Below are 17486 nucleotides of genomic sequence, written 5' to 3' on the forward strand. Positions count from 1 at the left end.
TGCTCTTCTAAGTACTTATTAGAGAATTTAAATTACTGTAATATCCAATCAATTGGTATACGCAAAATGGTTGCAAAGTTATACCACTCCTGATTCGGTAAGGCCAATCCCCCTCTGGGATAAGTTTGATACAGGTTTTCAAGTTTTATTCTTGTTTTCTGCCCACTCCATAGGAAGTATCTCAGAGATTGGTTAAAATGCCATAGATCAAGTTTCTTGATCAGTAGGGGACGCATCCTGAGTATATATAGGATTTTAGGAATTATGAACATTTTGAAAAGATTAATCTTACCCGATATCGAAACCTCTAGTCACTGAAGTAAAAACCTTATAGATTTCCACTTCAAGGATTGGTTTATTCAAAATTTCCAGATCCAATTCTGAGACTGGAGGGAGATCAATGTTTGCTAGAAACTTATTGATAGCTTCAGGAAGAGGGTTCTGAGAGGTGTATAGATTAGTATAATAATTCTGAAATAGCAAAGCTATCTGATCTTGTTCCGTAACTGTTATATTGTTATTTTTAATGGCAACTATAGGCTTCCTTTGGGTTTGTCTTTTAAAGATTGAGGCCAGAAATTTCCCTGCTTTGTTTCCATGTCTTAAGAATCTGGCTGCATTCTTATGTAGGGATTCTTCTGCTTCTTCTAGAAGGAAAAGATCTCTTGCCTTTTTACATGCAAAATAATTTTCTCTATTCTATCTGGGTTACTTAAGTAAAGGGCATAGGCGTCTTTTGACTTACTTGACAGATCTTTAAATTTAAGCATTTGCTCCTTTTTCCATCTAGCCATATAGGTGTTTATCTCTGGCTTTAGATAGAGTTTGGCCGTTTCCCTAAAGATCAGAACTTCATTTCTGCAGTGGTTATTAAAGCTGCTGAACTCTTCCCATGTTTTGCTCAAAAGAGATTTAAATTTAACTGAATTTAAGAGGTATGTCAGAAAAAAAATTAGTTAATGTGAATACTTTTTTGGTTTGGAGTATTAACACTACCAGAGCATGATCAGATAGAGTAAACTCAAGTATGTCGCATTTTGACACCTTAGGTACTAAGGATTCAGATACCAAAAATAAGTCTAATCTTGAGAGAGTATTATGGGATTTAGAGAAGCATGTAAACTCGAGATTGTTATGATTTAACATTCTGCATATGTCCGCCAAATTTACTGACTGTGAGAATAGCTTTAAAATATTTTTTTCATAATATAAATGATATCTTGTATAAATACATTTTGTTCTTTGTTCCCCTAATTTTTGCCTATCCAGATAGGGGTGATGTTATGGTCTACAGTCATTATTATTTTATCTTTTGAGAATTTAAGTAATCTCTTCAACAAATGATTCCAAAAGTTTTTGTTGGGGACATTTGGGCCGTACACATTTATTAATAAGTCATTTTGATTCTGGATCGACATTCTCACAAGCAGATATCTGCCCTCTTTATCCTTTATAACTTAATTAATCGTATACCCAAGATTTTTGTGGAGCAAAATAATTACCCCTCTCCCTGCCTTTTTATATGAGGAAAAAAATGAGTCCCCAAGCCACTTAGCTTTGATTTTACTATGTTCAGGATCAGAGAGGTGCGTATCCTGCAGACAGATTATATCAAAAGGATTTTTATTTAAATAATTAATAACGGCTTTCCTTTTGACTGGGGAGTGAATCCCTCCCACATTTCAAGTTAACATCTTTATTGTCTAACTGTCAATTTTAAGAACCATATAACCTAGGAGAAAGGGAAGGAGGAGATAGGAGGGGGGGGGGGGGAGAAAAGAAAAATCAAACTTCCCAAATCTATAACCCCATAATAACATTTCATTGTAAATCAGGGAGCTCTGCAACAATTATATGCAAGCACAGTCTATACCTTTTCACAGATCTTATTGTCCCACAAGGAACCAGGTACAACAAAGCGACATAACTTTTCTAAACAGTAAGTTAATAGTAACATTCAAATAGTAGATATAATTTTGTGTCTATAGTAAAAAATAATACTATACAAAGTTTGTCCCAGTGATCTTGTGTTCAAAAAAAGGAAAATACATTTATATATTTTTTTTTTAAACAGTGACTTGGTAATAATCGTCAATTTAATGAACATGATTTAGTGTCTATATAGTGGAAAAAAGGGAAAAAAATATTCCTAGTTTATCCCAATGAAGTGCCCACGATAAAGTTGAGTGGGAGAAAAAATTAGCATATATAAGCTTGACTATAAGCCTCATTTCAACAAAAATAGGAAATGAATTAAAGCCTATGAAGGTCTGGATCAACTTAAAATCAACAAATTTATAAGTGTTCTGTGATGTGAAGTAGATTATAGAAAGTCTACAATTTGAATTAATATTAATAACCATAGACCAAGAAATGAGGAGAAAAAAAAAACTCCAAATACAATAAATCAGAGGCTCTCATTAAACCAACAATGTTATTTTGCTTCATTATCTTAAAAAGTTTGAGCTGCTTCTAGAGATTCAAAAATAATGGATAAAAAAAAAAAATAATGGATAAAGAAGAGAAAAAAATATTTTGTCTGTCGCTAGACGGGAGCAAATAGTTGAAAATTGTCTCCTTTTAAAGGAAGTTTCCACGGAGAAGTCCTGGAACAGCAAGATCTTAGCTTCATTAAATAGAAGACTTTGCTGTTTCCTAAAAGCTTTGAGAAGCTCAGTTTTTCCCTGGAAGTTCAGGAACTTCGCAATTACTGGGTGTGGTTTCCTCAGCCCCTGCAGTGGAGAATCTGGTTCTCTTCCCATTCTATGGATTCTTTCTATTTTGAAAAGATGCTTATCGTGTTGAATATACAATAATTCTGGGAGGGTCTCTTACGCAATTTTTTTTAAATCTTGATATTTAAGGGATTCAGGTAGGCCTATTAAGCATAGGTTGTTGTTACGCCTTGCTCTGTTCTCAATGTCCTCCATTTTATTAGATAGAGTGATATTTTGCTTTAACAGAAATTCAAGCTTTGGTTCCATGGAGTTTTGTAGATCATCAGAGTTAGAAACTCTTTGTTGAAGTTGGTTTATTCTGTCCGCCTGTGCCCTGATTTCTCCTACGATTATGTCAAATTTTTTATGGATTTCTTCTATTTTCAGTATAATCAAAGCTGAAACCTGTGTAGCAATGTCAGAGGCAACAGGGGAATCAGGTGACTTTTCTTCCACACTTGATTTATTAGGAGAGTTTATGACTTTATTGTTTTTTTTATCCAGATTTTTCAATTTAGGAGACATCTTTGTTTGATAGAGATATTTATCCATTATCCTCTAAGTTGCAGCTTTCCTTTTATAAATTGCAACGTTAAACGTTGATCAAGCAGGAAATAAGCTTTAAAATCTAGATAAACTACCCACTTTTAACCCCGGCAGGGGCTTACCCTTATACCACGCTGAGATATATGCCCCAAAATGTATAAACAATGTTTGAAAGTTAAGCAGCGTTGGTTCTTGTCAACTCAATTTTAACTGCTATGTAAGTACTTAAGTTCACCAGCTGAATTGCTCAGGCCAGCCCATAGTAAAACATATTATCCCCATAAGGGTAGGTTTGAGTCTCTTGCTTAAAAGGATATAAACAAAGCAGGGTAGAGGCATCTTCTAATCACATAAAAAATAGATACATAAGCAGTACCTTTTTAATGAAGATGTGCATGTCTGTAATCCTCATTTGTTGGGGGTTCAGAGAGGTTGCCTGTTTGAGATGTGGAGCAATGTCTGGCCTGCCGAAATTCCACAGGAACCTCCAGTTAGTCAGCCGAAGAAAGACCCTAGACCAGAGGCGTAACTAGAAACCACAGGGCCCAGGTGCAAGAATCTAAGAAGGGCCCCCCACCCCCCTACAGTCCACCCCCCAAAAAAAAAGTGAATTTGATACTTATTTTTTTTATTTTTTATTTTTTACATCTAACACAGTAAAAAAATGGGAATCAGATTACATTTCTGCAAAAGGAGGTACCCTGTGCCCACAGTCTATGAGATGGCCTAACCTCCCATTACTGTATATAGTGACACTGCTTAACCCACCAGTACTGTATATAGTGAGTAAGTGACACAGTCTATAATCTGCCGGTGAGATGGCTGGCCTAACCCTACCCGTCCCAGTACTTTATAAAGTGAGCACAGTAGTCTGTGAAATGGTCCAGCCCCCCCCGTACTGTATATAGTGATACTGTATAGTGACACTGTTTACCCCCTGCCACCCCATGCTGTAGTAACAAGGTCTGTAATTTGCTGGTTCCACAAACATACACACATACATGCATACACACACAGTCACATACATACACACACACACACACACACACACATAAACACCAATGGGTAAAACAGAAACACTAACCCCTGTAGTCAGCATCATGTCACACTCACATGATATCAGTGCAGGCAGTGGCAGGTCAATGTTTTTTCTTGTAAAAAAAAATATTTTTTTTGGGAGCTGGGCCCCCTCCCTTGGGGGCCCAGTCGCAATTGCGACCTCTGCACCCCCTGTAGATTTGCCCCTGCCCTAGACTATCCAACCTGCTCGTTGTGTGGCAACCTCAAAAACCACCGTACAACGATGCACCTGCCCACTTTCCACTAGGAACCCCTTCCTTCCACGGGTCTCCACTGGGGTGTGGGTTGTGCAACCAGAAAAAGTTGTTGCCACAGCTGTCTCACTGCTCTACTGATGCCTCTCCTGTCTGGATTGTGTTGTCTCGTTGCGTGCTAACGTCACAAGCCATTCCCCCATCATTCTCCTGTTACTCTTTGTTGAAGAGATATCTAGATTGGTAGCGTGCCATCATTGTATTTTGTTATATTTTTTATTTGAAAAGTAAAGTTTGCTTAAATGACACACAAATACATATAATAAATACTCATGCTATAAAACATTTTGTCATGGGGTAAATTCCAATAAAAATTCCATAATTCATAGGGATGATATCACCGTTGTTATACTATTGATACAGAATACATTATAAATTGTTTTTGGGCACCTTTTATAAATATAACAAATATACACATTAAATTAAAAGTAAAATTGCATAATATATCCAAATACATATAAAAAATTGTTGAAAGTTAAAATACAGAATTATGAATATAGAAAAAAAGTTTTATCAACTTCTCATTTTCGGCATTCATTTTTATGAACAAATGCCTGATGTGACAGCTTTTTTTGGAGCTGGATTTATTTGTGTAATAGTGCAAAGATCTATGAAAATATATTAAAATCAATATTGTAAATAATTATTTAGCTTACTTTGTCAACTTTAATGTCATTTTTTTTAAATATAAAGGGATAGATTACAAATGGAGCATTATTTTAATATGCGCTCATAAAGGGTCAAATTTGCCACATTACAGGCAGCGCACGTTAAATAACCAGCTATTACCAGTGGCTGGTTAATACTCCCGTGAGTCTGCGGTTTCACTTTGCGCTTAGCAGAGGTCAGACCTCTGGTTAATGAAAAAAATGTGCCCCAATTGCCCCCAAAATATAGAGGAGAGTACTGTACAAATAAAACAAAATATGAGCATCTTTGTTTTTATTTAAAAAACAAATGAATGCACTCCTGGAATTTTCTCATTAGAGGCATGGTTTCCTTATTTATCCTTGCCGCGTTAGTACGCACATCCTCCAGTACCATGTCGCTTAGTATATACTGACCGGAGCAGTATAGTAGACCTTGTACCTACAGTAATTCTACTCAACTAAATGTCAGATTAGCACCCTAAGTAGTTCCGAATAAACTTTATATTAGCTAAAGGTTTTGTTAAGAGGGTGGAACGCATCTATTTTTATTTATATCTGGTACTCAGAGATCCTGTGTAGATATTCAGCTAGCACCAATGTAACTATACAGGCTTATATATGGTTTACAAATGTTTGCATGTACTGTTTTATTCAGTGTATCTAAGGCACACTACATCCCTATATGTTTCTTTTACTCCTTAAGCCATACATTATGATACATTATTATAATCCACTGGTAGGTAGGTCACATCTGGAACACCAGAGGAATATGTCTTCTAGGTAAATGCTATTCAACGCCCTCATTAGTTCCTATATCAAAATATAGGACTTTATTTAGCTAACTCGTAGGGATATAAGAGTAATATTAGATGCATATACAACTCCCTACCCCTAGCCAAACCAGGCAGTGAAATAATCCCCTGTTCTCCGAATTTAGATAACGCCAAAGTTAACTTAAGTTTGTGGACATAAACTAACTGGATCTCATAGCCACAGATAGCACCCTACATCATGACCTGATCTTACCTTACCGCAAAAGCCTAACAAACATTTCCATGTTATGCAGATTCTATTTAGCCTTAGTCTAATGTTCCTTGTTACTTGAGCATGTTTACCCTCGTTCTGCAACTCTCTTTTCCTGAGTTAAAAGGCTTAATTGGAATTGTTTACATCCATCCATATGCATAGTCAAATTTGTTTAGCTAAATTACCCCTCTAACAGCATCCTAGTGATTTATCTTAGTGTACATATCAGGGTGCCAAAACTCATTCACCCCAATTCTATGGGCATATGCTTCCCATCATGTCACTACTCCCTTGTATAGTCGCTTGGGGACAAATATACCTTTTGGTATTAGATGTAACTACTCACATTGAACTAATTAAATCTATAGCTATGACTGGGTCCTATGTTTATACTTATCTATTTTTGTTAGGCGATACACCCTCTCTACCTTACTGCACTGGTTACTACCCTGATTGAGTGTCTACGCTGGATAGTGCAGTATGTAGCTTTACCTTAAACAACACATAGTTTTTATCCCTGACCTCAGACACCTACCAATAGAAATGACTACCCCTTTACTCACGTTACCTCCCCCCCCCCATGGATACTCTACTGTCTTATTGTAGATAGCTCCGCCCCTCCTCTTTAATTCCCCCCATAATACGAGCGGCTCTTGGCCGCTGCTTTTCTTCCCTCTCTTAAAATCCCATGACCTAAGTCTGGCCGTTACAAAAGCTGACTCCCCGCATCTTAATATTATTGCAATAGAAAGGTATAGAACACTCTTACTATAGATGTTGGGATCATTTCCAAGTTAATATAACAAAAAATTAAGTTCTACTTTCTATAGCCCATAGCCTCTTTTCTGCATCATCAGGGCATGATATGCGATGTCATCTCCACAGGCGCATCTCACATAGTTGTTCTCCTCTTCATACAAACACACTAAACTTAGACGTCTTGTTCTATATTCCTAGAGAGCAACCTTTATCTCTATCTAATCCAAAACTTTATTATTAGCTCAAACCTGAGAGGCGGAGTTGTATTCTTTGTCCTACCTTATTGATTGACTTTCATGTTACAATAATATATGTAATGCTCTGTTATATTTACCGCCGATGGGCAACTATGTACATCATTTTTCTCTGAAACTTCAATAAAAAATTGTTTAAAAAAAAAAATGAATGAAGCAGTTATTAAGGGTTAAAATGAGGGGATGTGGGGAGTTAGAAAAATAATGGCACTAAAAGTGCCTTTACATTGACGTCTATGGGGGACTTTGTTTTCACTTTAAATATATATGTATATGCTTATATACATATATATTTATGTGTTTATATCTGTATATAAGCATATAAACACATAAATATATATATATTCATATTCATATTAATTTTTATTTTGCTGCCCAACACTGCACTGTCTCTGACAGCATGAGAACGAGGCTCCCAATGAAGCCTATGGCACCACGCTCTCATAAGGCCGCGTTCGCATTGTGCCTCACTTGTAAACGCAATATTGCACTCCACTCGTAATCTAGGTCAAAATATTTTTAGAATTAATTTTACTGCCTTTAATTTAGAAAAATATTGAACATACTTTAAACCTCTTAAAGTGATGTTAAAATCCTTTTTTATTTGTTGCATCACACATGGTAATTTCTAAAATTGATTTTGTGGGTGTCACATTCCTCCAATATAGATTTGTAAGCCTTCTTTATCATACAGAGAGCAATCTGTTCAGTGGGATAAGCGAAGCACACACTTACACTTCTTGATTGTTTAAAAATAGGAATAAATAGCTTTGACCATTTGTATGTACAAATGTAGAAATAGTACTCTTTCATGTGTATAAGAGATTTTTTTAGGTAAATGTTCCTTTAATCTTATTGTAATGAAACAGCTTGTCTAATTAAGCTTTTCTATTCACACATTAAAACTCCTTCAATAATTTACAACCATCGCTGACATTCCTTTTTATCAACTAACTCTTTTACAATGAAACATTTTTATAATATCTCATCTATGCATTAAACTCTAATTTCAACTGATCTACTTTAATAAACCAATTTCCTTACTCTAATTCGACTCATACTTCCAAAGAACTCTGAAAATTGCAGGTCTTTTATTCTGATTCTGAAGTTAATTTTGTTATGCTTACTTTATATTTTTTAAGCTGTCATGAACATGTAAAGTAATAAGTATTTCCAACATAATTTAACGCAAACAGCTTATATGAACTTCTTTACTTTAAGATGTATATTCAAATGAGAATGTATAATAAAGCACGTCTATGTTTTTCTGCAATATATAAAATAATGTATTATATATGTAATGACAGCATGTGCAGAATTTGAAAATAAAGTCTGATCTAGCATTAACCTAGAATGATCTACTTACTTTTTTTTTCATAAAAAACATTGATAGAAAACATTATCAATAATATAAAACCGGTAAAAAGCAAAATACATATCTAAACACTACAGGGCTAGATTACAAGTGGTGCATTAAAGTTAGCACGCAATATAGCAATATCACGCCCCCAGTAACTTGCGCACATATTACAAGTTGAAAGTAAATCTGTTTGCTTGAGAGCAATCAGATTTTACACTCATTTATACACTATCTGATAAAAATTATTGTTAAAAATATGGTATATGGCCATGTATTTGACTGCAAATGGCTATAATACATTATATATAATTCCTGGTTACTTAGAGCCCAATTACCAAACCTTCACCAGGTCAAACCTGAAAAACCTCAATGACACTTGCATGGGCTGCCATCAGGGAATCTTCTAAAAAAACTGTCTTGTCCCTGCAAAATGTGTCCCATAGAATGTAATGCATCTAGCTGGAAAGGGAAACTTTACTGCAAAAAGTAAGCAGGAGGCGTACTTTAAAAATGACATACTGCAGCCAATACAAATCAGCTTACTCTGTTTTCAGTATATTATCTTACAATCACCTCTATTTTGTATGCATGTGTTTCTTCTATTAGGGTAATAAGTGTTCTGCATAATTTGACACAATCTCACCAACTTTTAGTTTGTGAGAAAAAACAGTGAGAACTTCAGGGGAATATGCCAAGCCTGGCTGAGAAATTTCAGTCCCTTTTCAGCCCACTAGCAGAGGCAGGAAAACTCAATTTACAATAAGTAAAATAATACACTTTTGAATTTTGTATTATAAATATGAATTTCACAGCATTTTTTACATCTGCAGTGTAGTTTTATTATGGTTTCTACTGTTTCTTTCCTGCTCTATTTCAATATGAATTTTTATTTTTTCATATAATATTAGTTTTGCAAAATAATTTTGTTATGATTTTAATAAGATTAAATATTAAAATTAAATTATGCACTTTTTACTGCATATTTTTATTTCAATATTTAATTTATTCATTCATTATTATTTATTTGATGCAATTTTTACACCTTTACATACTTAAATGCAGAGAACGCTTTTCTCAATGTTAAAATTGTCTTTAGATAATTACAAGGGGGGCTTCATAGTACACTGACAAGATCTCTTATAGAATCTCAGCTTTTTCAAGGAGATTAAACTGCACACTATCCTATTCAATAGTTGCTTTCGGCAAATGAATATAACAGGATTTCTATGGCAAGAAAACAATTGATTTTCCATTTATAAAGTTGAAATATCACAACTCTATAACATTTTCCTATCTTATGACATTCTAGACATATACCAAATTTGGTGATTTTTTTACTATCATAGTTTAGATCATCAGATTTTCTCAAATGGTTAAAAAAAATCCTAACATACAGGAGTCAAATTGAATCAAATTAATAGTATAGTATAAATCACTACACAATTTTATTAAGTAAGAATTATTTTATGATTTTAGGTACCAGGTGCTGTGTAATTATTCACTATTTGATTTTCTGTGTACAATCTTTCTCAGAAATGCCCCTTTTAAGATCTTTTTTATCATAGTATTTATTTTCGTAACGTTTAAAAAAATGTTATTGTATAAGACACATTGGGGGCGATCCTGTAGAAAAGTTTTTCAATAAATCCTGTAGGAAAGTTTATCAAATTAATTAACTACAATCTCCCCAAAAACTGTAATAGGGACTTTCTGTAGAAAATCATTAGATAATCTTTTTTCTATAGGATTGAGATTAATCTCATAAATACTTGTATGTTTATAAATTAATTTTTTTTTTTTTTTTTAATATTTTTATTGAGGTCAAAAAAGCGTAATTAACACGTTTGAAAAAAAACAAAAGGAGATACATTAAATACTCAGTACTTGTCAGATCAAATATAAATAATACAAGTCCTCATTTTTCCATCTTTTCCTTCCCCTTCTGTAAATATGTAAGGCCACTTTTGGACCTATGTAACCAAATATATCAGAGTCCACAGGGGTTGTGATTTAAACATAGAAAATAAACATTGAAAAGAAAAGGTGTATCTAAACAATTATCATTATTGAGTTTGCTAGACAATCTGAAAATCTCGACACACCTGCCTGACCCAGGCAATTTTTATAGTGCTCAAGGCAGAGTTGTCTAAGAGGCAACAGCACAAACAACTTAAGGTTAACATGAGAAATGCATTAAAAAAGGGAACCATTTGTATATCTTTTGACAACTATAGGGGTAATCTGATCATATCGCATAGGCTTACTCTAGGCAATTTAAACTTGTATGGACTATATCAAAACAGTCATGTAATCTATAATCCTGTAGTCTAGTAACAAGCATGGGCCTCTGGTTTAGCTGTTAGAACCCGATTCTCCATCATGGCCTCGGCTGCAGGCCACGACTGCGAATCCCATCTAAGAAGTTCCGTGGTCCCCATACTATATGAAACATATACATTTCTCCATTATAATTTTCTATATATTATAAGACCCAGATCTTTATGGCATTACACTAGGTGATTGGTCTGCCTGATTTTTCAAGCCAGTAAGCATTAGACATTAATTTTCATTCAGGTCCAAAGTGCTGTATGTACCCAAGTACTTTATAGTTTACATTTGTTTTAATACTGTATATATTAATAAACACATACACTTATTAGCTTGGCTACCACTATCTACAAACATTACGGAGGTGAGCCTTTAAACAAAAGAAAAAACATAACACACACTGAGCTAACAAAAACAAGAGTAGCCTGACTGGAGACTACACACACTAACACTGTATTGCAGTGCATAAGGAATATGCTATATATTAGCCCACACCAATTATAGGAACAAGAGAAGCACTAGGTTTTGAGTGAAGCTGCCCAGAGATCGAGTGACCTCTTACATATGTATGAGAAAGAGAATTTATTGGAACTGGCGCAAGTATTTGTGTATGCCGCTGTATTTCTGGTCTCGGAGACATGATGACCTTATTTCCCAAGTGCTTAACATGGGCTCGGCTCTCAGTGATACAGGAAAGTCCACACAAGGCATATGGGGAACATCGGGACCTGCCCAGGATGCTCCGGTAAGCAAGGCGTGAATAGTGCTGGTGGGTGCACAATAACGGAAGTCCCCCCCAAGGGGACTCCCGTAAGGACACAGTACCTGTAAAGTTCCCAGCGGTCAGCGGGGTCCTAATGTCCGCAGAAGACCGCACAAACAACGATGTAGCCACATGTAGATCCATGATAGATGCGTGTGGTCTCATGTTTCCACCAGTATTCTGTTGGTTCGGTGAGGCGCGATCGCCGTCCTTGATAGTAGTGGCTGTGAGAGTGTCTATTCTCCTCCAAGGTGTCTCCTCCCGATGTAGGTATGTTAGATCCACTATTAGGGTTTTTCCTTGCAGTGGTTCTTTCCAGCAGAGAGGTTTGGCGGGAGCGCTCATAGCCGCCGCCTCCCCACTTCCAGAGACCTGAGACGGGTTCACAGTGTCTGCCCTCTTATGTTGCGGAGAGTGTAGATTTACCATATAGTCCCAGGGTGCTCTGTTTAGGAGGTTCAGTAGGCAATCCTCAAGTCGTGCCAAGTAACGGTCGATGCGATCCAGAGGGCCTTCTGTTTGCTTGGACGCCATCTTTAACCTGTTGCTACCCAGTAGTAGATTGCGTTTACCCCGTTTTAGTCAGCAGCTTTTCCCCTCTGCATATGGTACTAAGTTCTGCTATAGGATATTAAAGTGTTATTGCCGTTGTACCAGGGTCAGGCAATTTACCTCGGTTTCCCGAGGGGGGTAATGCCACCTGTTGTGAGCCGCCTCTCCAGGCCCTATTCGTCTGACCTTATTACCCCAGCTTCACAAATACAGCAAATAAGTTGATGGATATAATGCTTCTGTGTATCTGTATGATAGAAGACGATTATGGCAAATTGTAGCTGTAAGATGTCTCCGATATTGGCGGGATATTGGGTACTCAGCTGGAGCTCTAAGAGAATGCGACCGCTCAGGATCGCTGCACGGACATGCCCCCATAAGTTAATAATTTAAATTGTTATCAAGACCAATAATGGGCTAGATTACCAGTTGAGCGGACGAGTGATAAGGGGTTTAATCGCGGGTGTTTGCACGTGTCAGGTTTTTCGTGTGTATTACAAGTTGAAAGTAAACGTGATTGCTTCAGCGCAATTGAAGTTAATGAGCATCATGTTAGCGTAAACTCAAAGCTCTGGTTAACTGTTTCATGAAAAAGTGTCACAGAGCATATAAAAAATACATTACAAATTACAGTTACACTCATAATAACATAATAAAAATTATTTAAAAAACAAAAAGTTATAAAGGTTCAAAGATATGAAGTCCCAGGTATTATACAAAAAAACAGACTAAGGGCTTTATCACTGTGGTACATACATACACATCTAAAGATGTACAGTATATGTATGTATATAGATATGTTTATATGTGTGTACATATGTATTTATGTATTTATATGTGTATATATGTATTTACAGAAATATATAAACATATAAACACATAAATATATATGTACACACATATATATATATATATATATATATATATATAATAAGTAAGTGCATTGGAGCCCCTTGCAGTTAAGAAGATGAAAACATGTAAAAGCATATTTATGCAATATTCATTTTTCATAAAGTGTTATGCTGTGTATTTACTGTAAATATTTCACATTCCAATGTACTGCACATAGCAGAATATGTTATATGTATTTCTAAATAGATATTTCTGTATATAGATATCTGTATATATAAAAATATATATTTATGAATAAATAGAATATATTCCTCTATGTGAAGAACATTAGAATGTGAAAAATTAATATTTTCATGTCGGGTTAGTGCACTTCAGAATATGCGATTGGGTTTGCGTGCAATAGACTTTGGGGAATACGTTATCATGCATGTGATATTGTAAATGTGTTTTTTTACGCTCGTCAGGTTAGCGTGAGAGAGAAAACAGTTTACATTCAACTTCAACAAGCACAACCTGAAGAGCGCAGAAAAATAACTTCCAGGTCAGTTAACGCTCCACTTTAATACAAATCAGGTGTAAAATGTTCCATTATGATAGACTTGTGTGTTCCCAAGTTGGGTGAAGATGGTGTTGAGTAAGAAAAAATATATAATTTTTGCTATTAGAAGTAAAGCAACTGGGCTATTCACAAATAATGGATTGTAATAGAGTTCTTATTGATTTGTCAAAGCCAGTCAACTTAAGAGAAATTGTTCAAGATTTCTAGTACTCTTCACTTGCCAACACTGTAAAACGCCTTAGATAAAATATATAAAAGGTATACCTTTTAACCATTAACTAGGACAATTCACAAAGAAAGCAGTAATTAAAAACACTTATTAAAAATACAAACACACTCAACTTCATATTCTTAATTTAAATTAATTTTTTGACTATGGGCTAGATTACAGTTTGCGCTTATGCAAGCATGATATGTGTGCTTAACTTGCCAATACAAGCACACGTACATGTGTGTTCAATGCGAATGCGAGATAGTACCTCCCTTGTAATCTAGCCCTATAGTTTTAAAAGTAAATAATTATTTTAAACCCACTTCCCATGAAGTAGTCCAAAAACATTTTTAACCAAGTTTGCACTATTTAAATTCTGTAAAAAGCAAGAAAAAAAAATCAGATTTAATTTTAGATAAATCACTTTTCAAGTTGGTCAGACCCAGGTTTTTTTTCAAGTAGCTCTGATGAAGTGCTGTTAGGCAGGGAACATATCGGTTGTTTTCTGAAACATGAGAATATGCAATCGGGTTTGCGTGAGAGTAGGGTGTTTTACCACTTTTTTCTCGATTGACTTCTATGGGGGAATTTGTAAATCTGCCCACAAAAATTGTTTGTTCGTTGGGTTAGCGTATGAGCAAAAACATTTTTTTTTCAACTCATAATACAAGTGCAACTTTACGAGCTCAAAAAGCTTACTTCTAGTGGGAGCATTAATTAGTGCATGACTTGTAATCTGGCCCTCTGTTTGCATAAATGTCCCTATTAAAGATGGAATTATAATGTTACCTGTTCCCCTTTTGGGTTTTGCTTACATCTTTAAAGAAAAATGTAAGTTCTTAAAAATAAATTTTTAACAGGTCAGCTATTTTTAACAATGATGATGCAGATGGGTTTAATCATCTTGGGCTTTTTTTTTTTATTATTTTAGCTAGACTAGGTGGGACTAGGGAATAAACCCCTTTAGTGTCAAGATGTAGATTTTGTTATAAAGTTACACATTGTGGGTGCCATTGAATAAACTAAATAGAGCATTATCAAAGTTTAGACCAATCTCTTATGCTGTTTAATCTGAGTATAATTCTCCATCAGTATTTATATGTTCTTCAACAACAAACTGATACATACTCATTGCATATAATCCCTCTTTGGTCAAAACAGATCAGTATTGAAAAAACTTGACCGGGTCTAAAAGACCACACTTTCCAAATATCTCTATCTTTTAATAAATCATGAATTAATACAGTTGGAAAAAGTTAAAAGATTTTATTCTCGTAAACTAATGTAAAAGAAAGAATATAGAAGAAATCAAAGATTTAAAGGCTCTTACAGGTGAAGGAGACATGTTTGCGATTTTTTTTCAAAAAACTATTTGTTTAATAAGATAGTATAGCAGTAATAATTTCCACTTCTGAAATCTCTTTATTAAATGTGCTTCCTTTATCTGCAGTAACTAACTATACATTAAAATTGTGAATCCTACTTACTGTGGGTACTTTCGCTGCTGGATCCCTCTTTATATCATACAAGTTTTCATGATATTTAGCAAATGTATTTCCTTTCTTCTCTGGATGAACACTACTGAGGTTATTATCAACCATTCGCCAAATCCTAGTGCTGTCATATTTTGCTCTTTGTAGCTAGTAATTTAGTGCTCCTGTTGTTATAATGATAGGCACTGGCTTGTAAATAACTTAAATATTTTATCACAGTTCTCTGTCAATAGAACACAGATTTTACATTCCAAAACTAAAAGAGCATTCTGGTTTTCAAGCCTTGTTTTCTGTTTTTAAATATTTCCCTCAGGCATAACTCAATATTTAAATTAGGTAAATTATTCTGTGACTCAAGATTTTGCTGTACTTTGATTTAAATGAATTATGTCCATGTAGCACTTTTAAGCAATCTACCATTGTGCTGTGCCTTATACCTCAATATAAATTATCTATTGAAATTTTCAGTCTTTTTTGTATATATTTTTTCAGTCAAAAATTTACTTTTCATTATCTAAAGGATACCTTAGAAACAACATCAGTTGTATATTTTCCTTTTTGCACCTAAATTTAAAGTCATCCATAATGAGAATGATTAAGCCATTTTTTTATTTATTTATATGTACAGTATATATTATTTTATATAATGATTTATACTGATATATATATATATATATATATATATATATATATCCACTCGCTAGCCCTATTAGCGCTTCTTATGGGAGTATTTTGCACCTATTATTGTAAGGTACAGGTGTAATTAAATATGTCAAATATTTAAGAAAAGCAAGAAAAGCAGCCTGTCCTCTACAAGAAAGGGGTCCCTCAAACCTCTTAAACAAAATATAAATACAAAAGAACAACAGGACGGCGCTAGAAAAATGGGATAAAAAACAAATAAAATCAGAATATGTTTCTTATAAACAAGGATTATATAGTAAAACACAATATAACATACGTGCATTTGTGTTTTATTTGAGCTTCATCTAGCTATTGTTGGACTTTTTTTACCTGATATGTTATATTGTGTTTTACTATATAATACTTGTTTATAAGAAACATATTCTGATTTTATTTGGTTTTATCCCATTTTTCTAGCACCATCCTGTTCTTCTTTTGTATTTTTATATATATATATATATATATATATATATATATATATATATACTGTATATATATATATATATATATATATATATCCTATATAATAAAAGGCCAAGTGTATTTGTCTGAAGCTGTCATGCGCAGTAGAGACTGCGCGCAAGGACAAACACACCTTGCCTTCCAACTGAAATCCTTGCTTGCATCTGATTCTGGCGTTGTGTGTGGTGGAGTGGGTGTGGTGGGGCGGGGTTTGGGTGGGACATGGACGGGCCGGGCGTGACATGGGCGTGGTCGGGCAGGGCCAGATGTGGCCAGATGCCGATTGCCGATGCGACTGGAGACAGTGAGTGAGACTGAGAGCTCTAAAGGAGGGATAGAGAGAGCAGCAGAAGAGGGGGGATAAATAGAAGGAGAGAGACAGCAAAAGAGAGGGGGAAAGAGCACAAAAGTAAGGGGGAGAGAGCACAAAAGAGAGGGGGGAGAGCACAAAAGAGAAGGGGGAGAGAGCACAAAAGAGAGGGGGGAGAGAGCACAAAAGAGAGGGGGGAGAGAGCACAAAAGAGAGGGAGAGAGAGCACAAAAGAGAGGGGGAGAGAGCACAAAAGAGAGGGGGCGAGAGCACAAAAGAGAGGGGGAGAGAGCACAAAAGAGAGGGGGAGAGAGCACAAAAGAGAGGGGGGAGAGAGCACAAAAGAGAGGGGGAGATAGCACAAAAGAGAGGGGGAGAGAGCACAAAAGAGAGGGGGAGAGAGCACAAAAGAGAGGGGAGAGAGAGCACAAAAGAGAGGGGGGAGAGAGCACAAAAGAGAGGGGGACAGAGCACAAAAGAGAGGGGGAGAGAGCACAAAAGAGAGGGGAGAGAGAGCACAAAAGAGAGGGGGGAAAGAGCACAAAAGAGAGGGGAGAGAGAGCACAAAAGAGAGGGGAGAGAGAGCACAAAAGAGAGGGGAGAGAGAGCACAAAAGAGAGGGGGAG

The sequence above is a fragment of the Bombina bombina genome, chromosome 5, assembly GCF_027579735.1.
Source record: "Bombina bombina isolate aBomBom1 chromosome 5, aBomBom1.pri, whole genome shotgun sequence".
NCBI lineage: Eukaryota > Metazoa > Chordata > Amphibia > Anura > Bombinatoridae > Bombina > Bombina bombina.